The following is a 6,000-nucleotide window of genomic DNA, read 5'->3' as shown; positions in this document are numbered from 1 at the left end:
TGGATGGCACGATAAAGCACGACTCCTATCTCAAGATACGACCAATTAGCTTGCGTGCCAAGTAACGTTCTGATCGGCTCGAGCGCGCCATTGCCAAACGGCAATTTAAAAACTCAACGACCAGCAAAGAAAAGAATGAAAAAGAAAAAAATGAAAAAAAAAAATAAAAAAAATAAGAATACAATACAATCAAAGTATTGCGGTCTGCATAACTCACTTCTCTCTTGGCGATGAGAATGCAACGAGACGGCGCGTTGAAATATTTCTACAGTCCTGTATATACCTATACATAAATTTATAAATACATATATACAGATATATATTTTCGCGATAATAGCTGTGAACATAAATAATCTCCCTTATTTACTTATATGCTCACTTTCTCACTTACAGACCCAATTGAAAAACGCGGTTATTTCTCTTGTCAAAAAGAATTTTTTTTCATACAATATTTCTTGTGCTTTTTTGAAGCTAATTCAACGAATTTAAGAAAAGTTCGCCATATTGGATCCGCCATTTTGGATTTTCTAAAACACACCGAATTCATTATCACAAAAAAAAAATTAAATTATATAAATGGTTCATTTTATAACGATTGTGCCATTCGAGCATATTGTCAACTGATCAAAATACACCTAAATTTTCCGAATAAAAAAAAAAAAATTCAAATTGATAATAAAGACGTTGGAAATAGAATAGAAAAAAAATCGCTTTGTTAAGGATCAAAGCACACATGATGGCTCGTTTAAAGGCACAACTGAGAAGTGAAGAACCCCTTTTTGTGGCATCGCCTAAGGGTTGATGCACGCCAGCAAATTTTCGAGGGTGGTTTTCGCGCGTCAATGGTTTATTAAGAAGCACTTGTTTAAAGGCACCCCCGACGCCCGCAGCCAATTCGAGAGAGAAAGAAACAGAGAGAGAGAGAGAGAGTCAGTTGGAAATATCTCTATGGATGATGGTTGGGCAATGTCATTGAGCGAGGGTGGAGGAGGGTTTGGGGGGGTGAATGCCACCCTTCCGTGTCCTTCGTAATTGAAGTTATTGCAATATTGTGTCCTGTCAGCCCGTCTGTCTGTCCGCATATAGACTCAGCGCGCGTCAAGTTTTGCGGGATTGTGTAACGCGCCACGCCTGGTTTAATCCCGCTGTCACCATCCTTAATATGACCAAATACAGTCAATCAAGAAACGCCCTAAGGATTCTCTTTATTTTCTTTTTTCTCTCTGTGTTTGTATGGAAAAAGAGAAGAAATTTTCTTTCTTACCCTTCTACCATGATACGAAAATGATTTACGACTGTTTTTTTGCTTACAGATGTTTTGTTGAGTTTTTAGAATTTGTTTTTCATCATCTTCTTCTTCTTCTTCTTTTTTGATTTCGTCTTCTTCTTCAACTTCTTTTTTGCTTTCATCATCATCTTCTTCTTCTTCTTCAACTTCTTTTTTGTTTGATGATAATCATGATGATGATCATCATGATGATCATCATCATCTTTTTTTTTTTTTTCATCATCATCATCATCATCATCATCATCATCATCATCATCATCATCATCATCATCATCATCATCATCATCATCATCATCATCATCAAAACAATATAATTAAAAAAATTTTTTGCAATAATTCAATTTTTTTATAACTAATAAAACTCTTCTCAGGAATTCAATTATTTTTGAAAAATTTTAATAAAATTCTTTGCAACTATTCAATTATTTTCATAAATAATCAATTCAATTTCAATTCCTCGAAAAAATCAATTATTTAAAAAAATGTTTGTTTAAAATTTTTTACATAAACAATTCTTCGAAAGAATTCAATTATGTCGATAAACAACAAAATTATTTTCGAACATTCAATTATTTTGAAGTATTTTAATAAAATTTTTTTGCATAATTCAATTATTTTCATAAATAACAGTATTCATTACAAGAATTCAATTATTTTTGAATGAAAAACATTTTTTCTTGGAAATTCAATTATTTTAGAAAATTCTAGTAAAATCGTTCGTAACAATTCAATTATTTTCATAAATAATAAAAATCTTCACAGGAATTCAATTATTTTTAAAAATTTAAATTAAATTCTTTGCAACTATTCAATTATTTTCATAAATAATAAAATTATTTGCAGGATTTCAATTATTTATAATATACAATTTTACAGGAATTGCTCAAAAAATGTAATTATTCTTAAAAATTTAATTTCAATTCCTCGAAAAAATCAATTATTTAAAAACATGTTTTTTTAAATTCTTTGGAAGAATTCAATTATTTACAAAAATTATAGAATTTTTCACGGAAATTCAATTATTTACAAAAATATTAGAATTTTTGACAGAAATTCAATTATTTACAAAAATATTTGAATTTTTTACAGGAATTCAATTATTTACAAAAATATTATAATTCTTTACAGGAATTCAATGATTTTCAAATATTTTATTAAAATTGGTCGAAAAAAATGAAGTACATATTTTAAATACAATTTTAATTAATTTTTTAAATAATTCAATTGTTCTTTTAGATTTTAATAAAATTGTTCCTGAGAATTCAATTATTTACATAATTAATTCTTCAAAGAATTCAATTATGTCGATAAATAACAAAATTATTCCTGAAGATTCAATTATTTTGAGACACTTTAATAAAATTCTTTGCAAAATTTGTTGATTTTCATAAATAACAATATTGATGACAAGAATTCAATTGTTTTTAAAAAGTAATAAATTTTTTCTTCGAAATTCAATTGTTTTAGAAAATTCTAATAAAATCGTTAGTAAGAATTCTATTATTTTCATAAATAAATAAAATGCTTTTTGGGAATTCAATTATTTTTAAGAAAATTTAATAAAATGCCACACAGACATTTAATTATTCTCAAAAATTTTAATAGAATTCTTTGTAAAATTTAATTATGTTTCAAAACTTTTCACATTTGAATTATTTTCAATATTTACTATTTTCATAAAATTTTCAAATAGAATTCCATTATTGAAATATTTTTTTGTGAAAATCTTCATAAGATTTTAATTTTTTTTTATTGAATAATAAAGATTTCTCGGGAATTCAATTATGTAAATTAGAATTTGCATAAAATTAGTCGAAAAAAATTAATTATTTAAAAATTTTTATAAAATCTTCGCAAGAATTAAATTATTTTTATAAATATTAAAATTCTTTCATGAATAAAAAAATTCGTCGCAGGAATTCAATTTATTAGTAGTAGGGTAAGAATGAAGTAAATATTTTTAATGAAAATTAGGAAAGAGGCTGTAAAATAAAACATAGAATAGGATTTTTGTCAGTTTTGTGAAGAGTCTAAAAAACGAGTGTTTTTGGTCTTCAAGTTTAATTTTTCGATGGCTACTTTTTTACTACTTATTTTAGTTTGAAAGCTACTTTTTTGCTGCTCTTATAAAATTAATTATCAAGTGCAAAGTTTTGGTAAAAAAAAATCGAAGAAGAGAATTAAAGAGACCTTTGACCTAAGCTCTCAAGAATCGTCTTCGAAAGTATATACTATATAAAAATTATAAAGTAAGAGTAACGTTACACAATCCTGCAGATGTGCAATTGACATGACTACAATTTATATATATATATATATATTTAGTCGTCACCTTTTTGAAACAACAAAAGAAAAAGCCGACAGACATACATACATCTCGTCAAGATGAACGAAGGTCGTCAACTAAAAAAAATTGAATTTGAATCGTGAATAACGACTAACAAACCGCAGTTATATCGTAAAAAGTATTGCAGTGGCAGTAGGGATGTGAATTAATTTGAACGAGTCCCTTTCTCGTGTAGACGAATTCTCATTCTCCTCTGGCCCAAAATTCAATAAAAGACGAGAGAGAGAGTGTGCGATGAGTCTCTCCCTCATTGCTTTCGATGCGGTATTTTCTACATTGGGGTTGATTGTATATACGATGAAGAGTTCCGAGTCATTGAGAATGGTCCTTGCATTTATATTATATGTACATATAGATATATGATGACAATGATACTGGTGGTTGCGATGGGGTTTTAGTTCTTTGTTGTGAATATTTGTTTTAATTCGTTGACTATTAATGTTTTTCTGTATATAGATTTTAGTTAATAGTGTTTTCATTTGGACAAATTTTAACACTGAAAAAGAATATTCTTAATTTAAGAATATTTTTTTTTCAGTGAAATTAACTTAATCTAATTGTCCTTTGAGTAAAAATTGGCCTCTGACTGAATTTTCACTTGACCAATGAAATTATAATGTCAAGTAAATTTTACGTCAAATAAAAATTATATTAAATGACATAACCCAGTTAGGACCACTTTTAGCCCAATTAATTTTTCTATATAAAAAATAATAATAATAATAATAATAATAATAATAATAATAATAATAATAATAATAATAATAATAATAATAATGACATAATCCAGTAAGGACCAGTTTTAACCCAATTAATTTATCTATATGTGAAATAAAAATAATAAACATAAAAATAATAAAAATAATAATAATAATAATAATAATAATAATAATAATAATAATAATAATAATAATAATGTTAAAATTAAAAAATAATAATAATATTACAAACAAAGAAAAAAAATTGGAAGAGATAAACATACCAACGCCACGTGATCCTCGACCACCTAGATCGTGATTGCCTCCTTCTCCTAGTCCATTTTCGACGACCCCCCCACTCCTAAGGTATTTCACCTCCCCCACTTCCTTCATTCTATCCCCACCACCACCACCACCACCACAGTTTCCAAGAATCCAGTAACTCTTCGTAAATCGCGGACACACGTGAAGTAATTGAAGAAAATCGTTCACTCGACACTTGCAGCCCGAACCATACACTTCCGGTATTTTTATTTACCCCCCCCCCCCTCCTGTCTCCCTCTTTCTGTTTCCTAATTAGAAAATTTCTCATATTATTTTCCCCTTCCACCTCCTCTGAGTGTCTTATCATTTTTGCGATATTTTTTTCTCTCTCTGTCTATTTTTTTAAAGAAAAGAGAAAAAATGGGGGAAAAGAAGAAATAAAGAGAGTTGGAGTAGTGAAGAAATAAAGAAATGAGAGGGAGAAATAAAAAAAAAATTTTTTTCTTTCTTCCTACTTTTTTAGAAAAGAGAAAAAAAATGGGAAATGAAGTGAAGAAATAGAGCGACTTGAAGAGGTGAAGAAATAAAAAGAAGAGATGAGAAAATAAAGACAGAAAAAGGGTTAAAATAACAAAGAGAGGCAATTGGGGATAAACATTTTCTACCTCCCTACTTTATTGGAAAAGAGACGAAAAAAATGTGAAAAGAGTGGTGAAGAAATAGAGAAAAATGAAAACAATTTTGTTTTCTTTCCCCAAATTTTTTCAGAAAAGAGTGAAAAAATGATCAAGGGGGTGAAGAAATAGAAAGAGTTAATAGGTGAAGAAATAAAAGAATCGAGAGGGTAAAATAAAAACAATTTTCTTTTCTCTCTCTCTCTCTCTCTCTCTCTCTCTCTCTCTCTCTCTCTCTTCTTTTCCAGAAAAAAGAGAAAAAATGGGGAAAGTGGTGAAGAAATATAGCTTCTTGGAGGGATGAAGAAATAAAAAGAAGAGATGAGAAAATAAAGACAGAAAAAAGGGCAAAATAATCTCTCCATTTAAATAAAATAGAGAGAGAGAGTATAAAATAGAGAGATGGAGAGAGAAAGAAATAGAGACAGAAAATTGGAGGGGTGAAGAAATAAGAAGAAGAGATGAGAAAATAAAGACAGAAAATGGGGCAAAAGAGAGAAAAAAATGGTAAAAAAGCAGTGAAGAAATAGAGAAAAATGAAAAGAAATTTCTTTTTCTTCTTCCTACTTTTTTTTTAGAAAAGAGTGAAGAAATGGGCAAGGAGGTGAAGAAATAGAAAGAGTTAAATATGTGAAGAAATAAAGAATCGAGAGAGTAAAATAAACACGATTTTCTTTTCTCTCTCTCTCTCTACTTTTTCAGAAAAGAGAAAAAAAATGGGGAAGGAAG

This window comes from Leptopilina heterotoma, unplaced genomic scaffold, assembly GCF_015476425.1.
Source record: "Leptopilina heterotoma isolate Lh14 unplaced genomic scaffold, ASM1547642v1 Lhet_275, whole genome shotgun sequence".
Taxonomy (NCBI): domain Eukaryota; kingdom Metazoa; phylum Arthropoda; class Insecta; order Hymenoptera; family Figitidae; genus Leptopilina; species Leptopilina heterotoma.
Note: the sequence above shows the minus strand (reverse complement) of the source record.